This window comes from Rhinoderma darwinii, chromosome 2 (genome assembly GCF_050947455.1).
Source record: "Rhinoderma darwinii isolate aRhiDar2 chromosome 2, aRhiDar2.hap1, whole genome shotgun sequence".
NCBI classification, from domain to species: Eukaryota; Metazoa; Chordata; class Amphibia; order Anura; family Rhinodermatidae; genus Rhinoderma; species Rhinoderma darwinii.
The window spans coordinates 322,825,928-322,841,545 of NC_134688.1; the positions used below are offsets into that span (position 1 = coordinate 322,825,928).

Consider the following 15,618-nt stretch of genomic DNA (forward strand, 5'->3'; position numbering starts at 1 on the left):
TATTTATTTGTTCTGCTGTAATATTGCAGAGTTAACAATAGAATGCTGTTATTACAGATCAGTACATGTAAAACATAATTTCATTAGGCCAAACGTTACACGATGCGTAATACGTGCGGATTTGCTGTGCACACTTTTTTCTGCTGCAAAGCCGCAACGTAGTACAGTACCAGCAAAATAAATGAGATTTTAAGTAATCTCATCTACAAATTGTGGAATTTTTCCCGCACGTAAACTGACCAGCAATGCGTATTTTAAAATCCGCAGCATGTCAATTTATCTTGCATTTCCGCTTGCAAATTGTATCTGACAAATTTTATAAAATATAAAAAAAAGCACTAAAATCCGCAGAATAAAACCGCTGCTATTTCCGCATCAAAATGTAAAAAGCCCACACTATCCGGTGCGGTTTTTACCTGCGGAATTACCTGCATTTACCTGCGGTAGATGCAAATTTTGTGCGCCAAATTTCGCAACATGTATATGTAGCCTTAAGTTTTGTTTTAACAAAGCTTTAATAGTGTTCTAAAAATGCAGCCAGGAGCCGATGTCTTTTCATTCTCCCGACACTCCGGTAAAGTTAATGTGGGAGTAAGTGACAGCACAGCATGATCTCGCGAGATCACGCAGTGCTGTGAGTACAGCTTAACATGAATGAAGAGATGTGTATGACGCTGATTGGTCAGCGTCATACACTTCTCTTTACAACGCCCACTTGGTTGAAAAGTAAAAATATGCCCACTTGGGCATTAAGAACAAATTTGCATAACACTTAAAATGCTCATAACTTTGTCAAAAATAAACATTTAAAAAAAACATTATTTATCTACATTAAAGTGCCTATTTGATTAGGTAGAATATAATGGTAGTTATAAACTGTTGACAGAGCCTCTTTACTAGAAGTATTTTTTGGGAATCCTCTTAGACTCATCCAAGCAAATGTCTTTTCTCCCTCAGGGAAAGATCCAGCCTTTTATAGAGAGGGTCTCGGACCTCTTTTTGGATCATTTAACTGCCTTCAGAAGGGCTATGTTTGTCCTAGGACTTCTAACCTGTATCCCAGCCATAATGGGTACAATTCAGGTCCAGACCTCTACAGAGGGACATATTGGAGAAGTGGGACAAGAGCAAATTCTCCCTAGATCACTCCCTACACCTTTCCTCGGTAGCCAGACTCTTTCAGGTGGTGGATGAAGGTAGAAAATCTCAGGAGGGGTGTTTCATGGGAAATGTTTCCAACCCTGAACAGTACAACAGATGCAAGTCCTTGGGGGTGGGGAGCCCATGGCGATTCCTTCTACCTTAAGGGTCAGTGGAATCCTCAAACCTCCATAAAATCTTCCAATTACAGGGAGCTGGAGGCAGTACTTCAGGCAATAAAAGGCACCATTCATATACTTTCAGGAAAAAGGGCAAAGATTCTTTCAGGCAACACGACAACAGTGGCATACATAAATCATCAGGGGGGCACAAGATCAGGACATCTGATGAATTTAGCCACATAGATTTTTTTTTCCCTAGTTGAGCCGCATGTATTGTCCCTTTCAGCTGTCCATCTAAGGTGAAGGGACAATCGGGTAGACTTTTTGAGCAGAAGACAGTTGCTGCAATCAGAATGGTCCCTAAACCAGGAAGTCTTCCGGATGATTGTGGACAGGTGGGGGAATGCTTCCATAGATCTTTTCGCTACCAGGGAGAACAAGAAAGTGCCCAGACTCTTCTCCCTAGGCCCCAGAGAATATCCAGTAGCAGTAGGTGCTCTCTCCCAGTGTTAGTTAGGAACAGGGTTATGCCTCCCCCTCCCCTTTGTCTACTTCCTAGAGTTTTAAAAAATATCAGAGAAGACAGGGCCTCGGTCATCTTAATCGCTCCGTTTTGGCAAAAAAAAGATCATGTTTCTAATGGTTGAGGAAGCTGTCCTTTTAGGCTAACTATGGATTCTTCCAGACAGACCAGATCTCCTGTCCCAGGGCCCAGTAGTTCATCTCGACATCACCAGGCTGCATCTTACAGCATGGAGACAGAGAGGATGATCCCCAGAAAAAGAGATTTCAGAATCTGTCATCCCCAATTTTTTTATATTTCCCTCTTTGCATCCTGACGCTCATAACTTCTTTATATTTTGTACAACGTAGTTGTATAAGACTGTTTTTTGCGGGACGAGTTGTACTTTATGTAGGTACCATTTTGTGGTACAAGTATATTATAGTTTAATTGATATTAATTTTTATTTTGGCGAAAATTCAGAAAAAAAGTTCCGCTGCAGTTTTAATATTTTTTTTACACCATACACTGATCATCATAAATAATGTTATACATTTGTTATACAGGTTATGGTGGTGGCGATACAAAATATGTCTATATTATTGAATGTGTAATTCTGTGTATTTTTTTTTACATTTTTTTTATTTATTGATCATTAATTATTTTTTTACATTAATTTAACATTTATTTTCTTTTTAATCCCATAAAGGGATTTTTGATTTTATTTTTTTAACTTTAATGCACTGGCATATACCTATATGCCAGTACATTAGCCTGTGTACTGATAGTACACGGGCAGTTGTTAGGGCAGACCTCAATATGCCCTAACAACAGGAAATATGGTAAGACAGCCCTGGGGTCCTTCAATGGACCCTGGGCTGTCTGGCCATACAAATTATGGGCTTTGATCGCGTCAGTTATTTTCTGTGACACGATCAAAATGCAGTCCCCCTCCTTGAATGCCACGATCAGCTTTTATTGCGGCATTCAAGGGGTTAACGGCAGAGAGAGGATGTTTCTCTTCTCTCCGCTGTTAGAGCGGGCCCATGGCTGTGTATTACTACCGTTGCCCCGCTCTCGATCATGCGCAGACACTGGCTGTCACACAGGACGAGAATGCTCGTCCTAATGCGCGATATACCCGCCGCTCAGGACGAGCATTCTCGTCCTGTGTCGGCAACCATTTAATGGCAAGTAGGAAACGGGTTACCTCTAAAATATATTTAAGGGTCTGGAAAGCCTTTCTTACCTTTACAGGAATTGATATAGATCCATTAACAGATCCAGATATACGCCTGATATTAGACTTTCTCCAGGCAGGGCTAGACAAGAACCTCAAGCCTAGTACATTAAAGGTACAGATTTCTGCTCTAAACCCCTTCTATGATTCCAGGTAAGCAGAACGCCCCTGGATTAGAAGGTTCCTGATTGCATCCTCCAGGATAAGACCTCAAATAAGACCTTAAGTCCCAACCTGGGACTTAAACTTAGTTCTTACTGCTATTATGGGAATATCCTTTAAACCTTTAGACTCCCTGTCCATAAAGGCTCTCACTGTTAAGATGACCTTTTTACTAGCAGCTACTACTGCCCGGAGAATAAGTGAAATTCAAGCCCTCTAGGCCTTCCCTCCTTACACTTTGGTGTTGGAGGATAGGGTAATTATGAAGACCTTACCAGGTTTCTTTGCCAAAGGTAATTTCCCCATTTCATCAAGACCAGAAAATTATTCTTCCCTCCTCCTGTGACTTCCCAAAAAATCTAAAGGAGCAGGAGTTTAATTATTTAGACGTGAGAAGGTGTTTAGTCCACTACCTAGAGGTCACAAAGGACTAAAGGTCTTCAGAGAATTTCTTTATTCAGTTCCAGGGTCCAAATAAATGTTCAGCAGCTAGCAGACTGACAATAGCATGGTGGATTAAACAGGCTATGCACTTAGCCTACATGGGCCAGAACATTAATCCCCCAGAATTCTTTGGAGTTCATTCCACTAGAGCAGTATCTACTTCTTGGGCAGAAAGAGCCAACACATCTTAAGACCAGATTTGCAAGGCGGCTACATGGAGTTCACCCCAAACCTTTATTAGGCATTATAGGTTACAGTTGCATTCAGCCACTGACTTGGCTTTTGGTAGGAAAGTTCTACAAGCGGTAGTCCCACTCTAAAAACTAAGGTGCTGTCATAGGTGAAATTGTAAAAGATACCGGTAATCGGTTTTTCATGAACCTATGACAACACCCCCCTGTTTCCCCCCCCCCCCCCACCCCTTCAGTAACTTCCTTAGAATCTCTTGTATATAGGATATATAGCTAATAGCTATATATATTTATGGTGTGGGGTAGCATTTCACTAAGGTGGTGCACAAAAAAAATAAATAGACTGCACTGCAGTATCCTGGAAGAAGTACCACAGGAGGATATAGCTGATCTCGCTTCTCAGGGTATTCACGCTTCTATATTCTTTTAAAGAGGCCTCCCTTGAGTGAGCCTGTTTCAGTGCTTGTGCATCGGGCAATTTAATAGCTATCTGATGCTTGGCTGGCCGATCAGGCTTTCAAAAAAGCTCTTTTTGACTTTCCCTTTTCTGGAGGCAAACTTTTTGGTAAACGTTTGTTTTACATTTTTTCTGCGGCTACTGGTAGAAAGAGTTCCCTTCTGGTTCTTTCCTAACTCTTCCTCCCAGAGGTCATTTGTGATGCATACCTCCATATCACTATCGAATGGGCCCATCAATGTTTTTCTCATTTCATAGTCTATTTTTAACATCTCCAATTTGTCTTCCTTCCTTTTGGGTCCAATGGTCTTCACAAAGGTCACTGTCAGCCCTTACCGGATGGACCTTAGGAGAAGGCCTCACCCAGGGATGAACACTCTTCCAGTCCCAACATTACCCTGGACACATTGAAGAGATTCATGTGGATCAGAAAGAATATAAATATATTGTCCCAACTCTGCGCATGGAAATTCTGTGGATGGTTTTCAACACCAGAACAGCAAAGGTCCCGGTGTAAAAGATCAAAGCCATTCGAGCCGAGGTAGCTCTCCTTCGCTAGAACACACTCTTTTATCCGCTTTTCCATGGGGGTTTCAACCTTCGTGACCGTTCTATAAGCGCGATTACACTCAAGTGCTGGGACAAGTCCTAGGATTCTCTGGACAAGTTGATTCTCCTGCCCGCTCAGATTCATTAGGTGTTGCGCTGGTGGGAGACCTCGCCATCCATCCCGCTGGGATGGTCCTTTCTTCCCTTTACGTGGCTCCTCATCTCAACGGTTTCCAGCGTATCCGGGTGGAGTGCCATGTGCCCGCGCTGTCTGCAGTCAACATACCGGGAGTGGACAATTGGGCCGCAGTCAGGAAAGACTGGATCCGTGAAGGTGGTCTCTTCACACAGACATTGATCTCTTTGTGTTTTGTCTCAACACAAGTTTTCTCTACCCACATGGACGGGGGTGCAGGATCCCAGTTCCATCACATTTGTTGCCCTGTTCATTCCTTGGGAGGGTATCTTTCCTCCCTTTCCACTCTTTCATAGAGGGCTTAAGAAATTTAGGAGGGAGTTCCTTCAATCCTGGTGGTGCTTGAGTGGCCCCCGCCAGGCCTTGTACTCCAACCTGATCAATCTGCTTACGGAAACACTTTGGTGGCTACATTATCCCCCCGTGGCTGTTAAACTAAGGTTTTAAGAGCCCACGGTCCCTCTGAACGAGTAAGTCTTTGCAGCAAAATACTCACGTTTTATGTGCATATTTTTCTGCGAATTTCACCCCTTTTAGGCTGAAATCCGCAGTGAACATCCAGAACAGAATGCGCATGCTTCGGTTTTTAAAAAAAAATGCAGCATGTTCTTATTTCTGTTCAGCAGCATGTTAATGAGATTCAAATCTCATGCACATGGTGGATTTTCCACATGGACAATAAATAGCATTTCTGTCCCGTGTGAATACAGCCTAATTCAGACAATGCTAAAGATGCTATGTTACTCAATTTAAGTAAAAATAATAGCTAAAATTATAAGAACGTAAAAATGATAAACAATACGACAATAATAAATACTATTCACTTAGTCAAATTTTTCCAGTTCATATTGTTCACTTGAACGATTGTCGTTTCGCGCTCAGATTCACTTTTAATTCTTGCTGAAGGGCCGCACAATGTATTTGCAGCGTCCATGACCAGCGTTGCTCGTTGGATCTGGTCTTTCAGAAGCCTATGGCTCCAATGATAAGGTTTACTTCAGTTCGGGAAACTGCCTATACCACTAGGGCTGTTAATACCTCTTGGGCGGTACAGCATCAAGCTTCAGTCAGGTCTGCAAGGCTTCTACCTGGGCTTCCTTGCACACGTCACAAAATTGTACCAGATCCATTTTTTTGTCTCCACAGATGCCAGACTGGGACGCAAGATGCTGCAGGCAGCTGTGCGTTAGTTGGGTCACATGGCTATATGCTTTCATTTTTCTTTCCCACCCTCTGAGGCTGCTTTAGGATGTCCCATGGTGCAGTGTCCCCCAATGGTGTCAAGGAGAAAATAGGATCTTTGTACTCCCCGTAAAATCCCTTTCTCATTAAATTCATTGGGGACTCCGATAACGGCTTTTTTATTTTTTTGCTACTTTTTATATACAAATTATTTGTTCCCCCCCCCCCCCCCGTTTTTGTGGACATTTAGCCTGCAGACCTTTTTGCTTAGCTGTGTAATTCAAACACAGTGGACCAATACCAGCAGATGACATGGCTCCCCAAACAATCACTGACTGGAAACTTCACACTGGACCGCAAGCAACTTGGATTTATTGCCTCTCCACTCTTCCTCCAGACTCTGGGAACTTGATTTCCAAATGAAATGCAAAATTTACTTTTATTTATTTTTGAAAACAATACTTTAGACCACTGAGCAACAGTGTTGGTCCACTGTGTTATATCATGTCCAGAGTCAACGCAGCCGTCTACCAGGAAATTTTAGATCACTTCATGCTTCCCTCTGCTGACAAGCTTTATGGAGATGCTTATTTAATTTTCCAGCAGGAATTGGCACCTGCCCACACTGCGAAAAGTACCAATGCCTCGTTAAATAACCACAGTATCAATGTTCTTGATTGGCCAGCAAGCTCGTCTGACCTAAACCCCATAGAGAATCTATGGGGTATTGTCAAGAGGAAGATGAGACACCAGACCCAACCATGCAGACCAGCTGAAGACCGCTATCAAAGCAACCTGGGCTTCCACAACACCTCAGCAGTGCCACTGGCTGATCGCCTCCATGCCACGCTGCATTGATGCATTAATTCATGCAAAAGGAGCCCGACAAAGTATTCTGTGCATATACTGAACATACTTTTCAGTAGGCCTACATTTCGGTATTAAAAATAATTTTTGAAATTGGGCTTATTTAACCGGTTAAGGACTAGGCTGTTTTACAGCTAAATTACCAGAACAAATTTCAAAATTTTGCTATGCGCTTCTTTAGATGACTATAACTCTGCAGGTGAATAAAGTTCATCTTTGAATTTTACACTCTTTTTAAAGGACAGATAGGGCTTTGTTTTAGTGGCATTTGTCAGTATATATAATTTTATTTTTTTCTCTAAAGTGGGCAAAATTGGAATAAATGCAAGAATTTAGCAATTGCGTCAGTTCATGATAGCATTTTTCACACACAGTATGGACCACGGACAAAATTCATCTTTTTTCACATTCTTCCACTTCTCCCATGCAGAAGTCCAGGTCCAGGAATTCTGCATTTGATTTTATAGCAGCATACTGTTTTCTGGGGGGCGTAATGCTGCTGAAACATTAGAATCACCCCATAAATTACTTCATTCACACAAGTAGACCCCTCAAGGGATTTATCATATTTTTAGAAAGTCCAGTTTTCTTCTGAAAGTTTCTTGAATAAGATGGAACAAAATAAAATGTAGCAATTTTTTAGCATTTCAGTATATGCTAGCATTTTTCACACACGGTATAGACCACGGATAAAATTAATCTCCTTTCACATTCTGCCACTTCTCCTGTGCATGGGGATACCAAATATGTGTGCCTTATTTATCACATAGAGATTTAGGAGGGTGGATGATAGAAGAAGCTTATTTCACAAATCGCCTTTTTTCAAAGCTGGCTTTACAAAACTCAACAGAGTTTCTATAACACGTCCAAAATATCTGCTCTTGAAGCAGAGATTCCAAAATATTCATCTAGGGGTATAATGGGAATTTATTTTTTGGGGTTTTCTAAAATAAGAAATTGCAGGTCTATGCAAATGGAGATCTCCAGCGATGAACTTTAGAAAATATGCAAACATGACATCCACCCATTCCCTCCCTCACCCTTGGAGTAAAATCGGGGGAAAAATAAAAATTTAATGTAGGGCAAATATATTTTCAACTAATTAACTAAAATTGAATAATTCAGAACAGTGTGATATTTTTTAAAACGTGTCAATGCACAGGCCTAGTTATGAGAGACAGAAATATCGGGAATCTTTGCGGTGCCCGTCTTTTCTGCAGATGCGGCACTTTTTCTGGGGGTTGCTTCTAGTTGGTGTTGGGGGAATGCGAGTGATGAAATGTCTTTCAGTCAGTCGCGTGACATCCCCAGACTGGGGGCATTCACTGCTGTCCTGAACATCAAATATGAGGCCTTCGATTATTTTCTCCTGGAAATCCAGATATGGGTCTCTGCCTCTGAATTGTGGACTGCCACCTGTAACAGATAAATGGCCACTTTTTTGTACCAGGTTTTTGTTTTGCATTTTACTAAATAAGGCTGTAAAACCTGGTCGCTTAAATCCACCCCCCCATGTACTTATATTCGGAAACGCTTACTGGTTTGTGCTTGTCCGATGTTGCCCCTCTTTCCCTCACTGCCACTGTTCCTGCGGTATGAATCGTGCTTAGTACATACACATCTTTGTGATCCCTGTACTTGACCGCCAGCAATTTCTCAGATGCATAAGCACAGGAGTCCCCCTTTACCATGCGCTTCCCCACTAATTGCTGCTGAAAACCAATTTGGGTATTGCGCATGGTACCACATACCCCAGTCCTTGCAGCATGCAAATGCCTAAACAGGGGCAGACTGGAATAAAAATTATCGCAGTACAGGTGGTACCCCTTGTGAAGCAGAGGCTGCATTATCTCCCACATGATCTTACTGCTGGTGGAAAGATCATGGGGGCATCCAGGAACATATATTGTGCGGTCCCGTCCTTCATAAATCCAGAAGCCAGTGATATATCCTGACCCGCTTTCACACCATTTGTAAAGCTTAACGCCATATCTTGCCCTTTTGGAAGGTAGATATTGGCGAAAGCTAAGTCTTCCATGGAAGTTGAGGGGGGATTCGTCCACGCTTACATTCTGCTCAGGGGTGTAAAGTTGCAGGAATAAATTATTGAGGGAATTATTGAGGGGTCTTATTTTGAACAACCGATCACGGTTTGCATCGGTACTTGGGGGGGCCTGTGCGTTTTCATTGAAGTGGAGAAACCTCATTATTGTCTCATAACGAGACCTGGGCATTACTGCAGAATACACTGGGGTGGCTTGGGCGGGTCTTGTTGACCAGTAAGACCTAATGGAGGGCTTTTTGACATTACCCATATTTAGGGTGAGCCCCAAAAATGTTTTTAATTCCTGCAAATTGGTGGGCGTCCAATCTCTGGCATGGGTGGATGAAGGTTTCTGCCTTATATACTGAGCGGCATGTAAATTCGTTTTCGTGGACAATCATATTTAGGATGTCGTCAGTAATAAATAAATGGAAGTAATCCATTTGGACAAAATTTGTATTGTCCACAGTTATGCCAGGAGTGGCAGTAAATCTCTGGATTCTAGGCCCAAAAGATTGAGCAGGTGCCCATACAAGTCTCAAGGTCACAGGGTATGTGGACCCACTAGGCCGCTCCGCCGTAGCGGAGCGGCAGCTGACCAGGTCACAGTCTACACGAAAGGCAATAGCAGATAGCAATGCTTGGGTACCTGAACTAGTCCAGGCGGTGGCTGTGGCTTCAGCACGGATGGAGGCCGGTGCGGCAGGTAGCGCCAGACATGGCGGGAAGTATCCAATGTAGCAGAAGACACTGGACGTGGCAGAAGACACTGGACGTGGCAAACGACAGCAGGTGCAGTAGACACGACTCCAACACTGGTAGGCACAGGAACAAGAACAATACGGGATACAGGAACGGGTAACATGGCATGGGTAACAACTGGAACGGGGAAACACTAAGGGACCATTTGCAAGACAGACTGGGATAGACTAACAACGCTCAGGCAAGGATCAGAAGGTCTGGGGCCTTCTTATAGACCAGGAAATCATGGCAGTTGATGATGATGATATTTCCTTTGTGCACGCGCTGGCCCTTTAAGGCCGGGCACGAGCGTGCGCGCGCACCCTACGGGACACAGCAGAACGGCGCGGAAGTGAGTGCTGTCGTCTCCTAGGGAGGTGATCGGGACCACGGAACCATGGCTGCGGGCGTCGGGAGGTGAGTAAACCCGACGGCCCGCGCCCATGGATGCTACAGTATCCCCCCTCTTACGCCCCCTCTTCTTGGGGCCAGAGCGAGAGAGGAACTTTTTAATAAGAGCAGGAGCACTGAGGTTCTCTTCTGGCTCCCAGGACCTGTCCTCAGGACCTAACCCTCTCCAGTCCACCAAATAGAAAGTCCTTCCTCCTACCCTTTTGCAGTCCAGGATCTCCTTTACCTCGAATACATCAGAAGGACCGCTGGGAGCAACTGTGGAACTAGAAGTCTTGCTGAAGCGGTTTAGGACCACTGGTTTCAGGAGGGACACATGGAAGGAGTTGGGGATTCTGAGGGTAGGAGGCAGCCGTAGTTTATAGGAGACAGGGTTGATTTGTTGCAAAATCTCGAAAGGACCATGGAACCTGGGAGCAAACTTGTATGAGGGCACCTTCAAGCGAATGTTCCGAGAGGACAGCCAGACTTTAGTCCCCGGAAGATACTGAGGCGGCTCTCTTCTCCTAGTATCTACCTTTCGCTTCATGCGATCTACTGCCAGCAAAATAGAGGACCGGGTCTGTTGCCAGATTTGCAGGAAGTCCCCATATGCAGAGTGAGCAGCGGATACAGTGAAGGAAATAAGTATTTGATCCCTTGCTGATTTTGTAAGTTTGGAAACTGTCAAAGACATGAAAAGTCTAGAATTTTTAGGCTAGGTTAATTTTACCAGTGAGAGATGGATTATATAAAAAAAAAGCAAAACAGAAAATCACATAGTCAAAATTATATATATTTATTTGCATTGTGCACAGAGAAATAAGTATTTGATCCCTTTGGCAAACAAGACTTAATACTTGGTGGCAAATCCCTTGTTGGCAAGAACAGCAGTCAGACTTTTTTGTAGTTGATGATGAGGTTTGCACACATGTTAGATGGAATTTTGGCCCACTCCTCTTTGCAGATCATCTGTAAATCATTAAGATTTTGAGGCTGTCGCTTGGCAACTCGGATCTTCAGCTCCCTCCATAAGTTTTCGATGGGATTAAGGTCTGGAGACTGGCTAGGCCACTCCATGACCTTTAATGTGATTCTTTTTGAGCCACTCCTTTGTTGCCTTGGCTGTATGTTTCGGGTCATTGTCGTGCTGGAAGACCCAGCCACGAGCCATTTTTAATGTCCTGGTGGAGGGAAGGAGGTTGTCACTCAGGATTTGACTGTACATGGCTCCATCCATTCTCCCATTGATGCGGTGAAGTAGTCCTGTGCCCTTAGCAGAGAAACACCCCCAAAACATAATGTTTCCACCTCCATGCTTGACAGTGGGGACGGTGTTCTTTGGGTCATAGGCAGCATTTCTTTTCCTCCAAACACGGCGAGTTGAGTTAATGCCAAAGAGCTCAATTTTAGTCTCATCTGACCACAGCACCTTCTCCCAATCACTCTCAGAATCATCCAGATGTTCATTTGCAAACTTCAGACGGGCCTGTACATGTGCCTTCTTGAGCAGGGAGACCTTGCGGGCACTGCAGGATTTTAATCCATTATGGCGTAATGTGTTACCAATGGTTTTCTTGGTGACTGTGGTCCCAGCTGCCTTGAGATCATTAACAAGTTCCCCCCGTGTAGTTTTCGGCTGAGCTCTCACCTTCCTCAGGATCAAGGATACCCCACGAGGTGAGATTTTGCATGGAGCCCCAGATCGATGTCGATTGACAGTCATTTTGTACGTCTTCCATTTTCTTACTATTGCACCAACAATTGTCTCCTTCTCACCCAGCGTCTTACTTATGGTTTTGTAGCCCATTCCAGCCTTGTGCAGGTCTATGATCTTGTCCCTGACATCCTTAGAAAGCTCTTTGGTCTTGCCCATGTTGTAGAGGTTAGAGTCAGACTGATTAATTGAGTCTGTGGATAGGAGTCTTTTATACAGGTGACCATTTAAGACAGCTGTCTTTAATGCAGGCACCAAGTTGATTTGGAGCGTGTAACTGGTCTGGAGGAGGCTGAACTCTTAATGGTTGGTAGGGGATCAAATACTTATTTCTCTGTGCACAATGCAAATATATATAATTTTGACTATGCGACTTTCTTTTTTTTATATATATATATATATATATATATATATATATATATATATATATATATATATCTATCTCTCACTGGTAAAATTAACCTAGCCTAAAAATTCTAGACTGTTCATGACCTTGACAGTGGGCAAACTTGCAAAATCAGCAAGGGATCAAATACTTATTTCCTTCACTGTACCTGAGATGAAGTCGACACAGGAAGAGGGACTCTAGGATGTTGACTGTATACAATGTGAAATGGAGTGGAAGTGGTGAACTCACTTGTGTGGTTGTTGTATGAGAACTCGGCCCATGGAAGAAGCTGTATTTAGTTATCGTGCTGTGAAGAGATGAAGTGGTGGAGATAATTCTCCATCATCTGGTTGATCCTCTCAACTTGCCCATTGGACTGGGGGTGATAGGCTGAGGAAAAGTCCAAACTCACATCCAGGAGTTTACAGAGGGCTCTCCAGAACTTAGAGGTAAACTGAACCCCCCCCATTCGGACACAATGTGAAGAGGCAAGCCATGCAAGCGAAAGATGTGTTGAATGAAGAGACACGCCAGTCGGGGAGCAGAAGGTAGGCCGGTCAGCAGCATAAAATCTGCCATCTTAGAGAACCGGTCCACCACCACCCAGATGGTGTTGCATCCTGCTGAGGGTGGAAGGTCTGTGACGAAGTCCATTGCAATGTGCTACCAAGGGGCATTGCGTACAGGCAGAGGTTGAAGCAGGCCGGCAGGCTTGAAGTGAGAAACTTTGTTAGATGCACACACCGTGCAAGAAGAGACAAAGTCCAGAACATCTTTAGGTAGCATGGGCCACCAGAAGTGACGAGCAATCAGGTCTTGGGTTTTACAGACACCAGCGTGTCCAGCCAGTTTAGAACTGTGTCCCCAGCGGAGAATTCTCCTGTCTGCCAACCGAACAAAAGTTCTCCACGGAGGGATGTCTCTAATCTGCAGAGGATTAGCAGGGACAACGCAGGACAGGTCTATGATAGTCTTAAGGGACTCCACCGTGTCTTCCGTCTCAAACGATTTGGACAGGGCATCGGCCCTTACATTCTTGTCAGCGGGACGGTAGTAGAGCAGAAACTGGAAACGGGTGAAGAACAGCGACCACCTGGTTTGACGAGGATTCAGTCTTTGAGCGGACTGAAGGTAGGTAAGGTTCTTGTGGTAGGTGTAGATCAAGATGGGGTGAGCTGCGCCTTCTAGATGTCTCCACTCCTCCAGAGCCAATTTGATGGCCAGTAGCTCCCGATCTCCAATAGAGTAATTTCGCTCAGCAGAAGAAAAAAGTCTTGAGTAGTAACCACATACTACTGCCTTTCCTTTGGAGCTCCTCTGGAACAGAAGTGCACCTGCACCAACAGAGGAAGCGTCCACTTCCAGTGAGAACTGCCGAGATACGTCAGGGTGATGGAGGATCGAAGCTGAAGTGAAGGCTTTCTTGAGGCTAATGAATGCGGACTCTGCCTCTGGATTCCACACCTTTGGCGTTCACACCCTTCTTGGTAAGGGTAGAGGTGAGAGCCGTCAGAGATGAAAAGTTCGGAATAAACTGCCGGTAGAAATTGGCGAATCCCAGGAACCGTTGTATGGCCCTTAGGCCTTGAGGTGGTGGCCACTCCAGGACAGACTTTGGTTTCTCAGGGTCCATCTTAACACCTTGAACCGTGATGACGTAGCCCAGGAAGGGCAAAGACTTCTTTTCAAAGACGCACTTCTCCAACTTGGCATATAAGCGATTCTCTCTTAGTCGCAGAAGAACTTGACGGACATGCCTCCGATGGGTCATCGGATCTGGGGAGAAAATCAAAATATCATCTAGATAAACTACAACACACATATAGAAGAGATCTCAGAAAATATCATTGACAAATTCCTGAAATACTGCGGGAGCGTTACACAGTCCGAAGGGCATCACTGAGTATTCGTAGTGCCCATTGCGGGTGTTAAATGTCGTCTTCTATTAGTCACCCCGGCGAATCCGGATTAGATTATAAGCCCCCCGCAGATCTAGCTTGGAAAAAATTTAGCCTCGTTTGTGATCAACCAGCTCGGATATAAGTGGCAGCGGGTTTTTGTTCTTGACCGTGATCTGGTTGAGACCACGGTAGTCAATGCAGGGTTGAAGAGATCAATCTCTCCTTAACGAAGAAGAAGCTTGCCCCAGCTGGGGAGGAAGATTTTCGAATAAAACCCCTCTCAAAGTTCTCCTTGATATAGGCTGACCTAGATAAAGTCATTGGAAAGGAGAGAGGATATACTCGTCCACGGGGAAGAGAAGCATTAGGAACAAGTTCAATGGGACAGTCATAATTCCGATGTGGAGGCAACGTCTCAGGCACTCATTTGCAGAAGACATCCTCAAAACTGGCATACTGAGATGGTAGACCGGAGAGTGATTGAGGCAGAGGGGGCATAACAGGACGGACTTGTGACAGGCAATGGCTATGGCATCTGGAACCCCATTGAAGAACCTCTCCGGAATTCCAGTCAAGGACCGGGGCGTGTAGGCGGAGCCATGGCAGACCCAGCAGGGTAGGATTGATAGTACCAGGAAGGTGATCTGTTCTGAGTGAAGAGCTCCGACCCGTAGTGTCAACGGCTCCGTGATGAGCATAATCTGATCGGGCAATGGTAGACCATTCTCAGAGGCAACAGCCAGGGGTCTCTCCAGACGGACTGTGGGTAGGCGTAAACGATCCACTAGATCCTGCTGGATGAAATTAGCAGCCGCTCCAGAGTCAAGATAGGCGGAGGAAGGATGTGACGTTTCTCTGGAGACGATGGTCACAGGAATCGATAATCTGGAAGAGGTTTTAACGTTTGGAGACGTCCCACCTAAAGTTGCCTCTCCAACCAACCCTAGGTACTGGAGTTTCCCGGTTTCTGTGGGTATTGGCGCACAAAATGACCCTTAAGGCCACAATACATACATAGTCCAGAGGAGCGTCTGCGCTGCTTCTCCTGTTCAGATAACCGGACTCTGTCTACCTGCATGGGTTCTTCAGGTAGCGCACTAGGGGAAGACAATAGTGGTCTCTGGACCGAGGGTGCTGGTCTGTGGACCCGGCTCTTCTGTCAAACCTCTTGAGTGCACTCCCGGATTCTCATATCAACCCGGGTGGCTAACAGGATGAGGGAATCCAAGGTAGAAGGAAGGTCACGGGCCGCCAGTTCATCCTTGATGTGAGAGGACAGTCCCTGCCAGAAGGTCGCCACCAGTGCCTCATTGTTCCATGCCAGCTCTGCTGCTAGGGTACGGAAGGAGATAGCATACTCCCCTACTGTGGAGCCCTCTTGCTTA

The 15,618-nt window shown here is 44.7% G+C and overlaps 1 protein-coding gene and 1 long non-coding RNA gene across 8 annotated transcripts in view; one reads left to right on the top strand and one right to left on the bottom strand.

Annotated features, from left to right (window-relative positions):
• The window catches only part of LOC142743149 (plasma membrane calcium-transporting ATPase 4-like), a 358,269-nt gene that overhangs the window by 286,442 nt on the left and 56,209 nt on the right, over positions 1-15,618 (top strand). The window lies entirely within an intron of this gene.
• The window catches only part of LOC142743151 (uncharacterized), a 160,079-nt gene that overhangs the window by 11,942 nt on the left and 132,519 nt on the right, over positions 1-15,618 (bottom strand). The gene's annotated exons all lie outside the window — the stretch shown is intronic.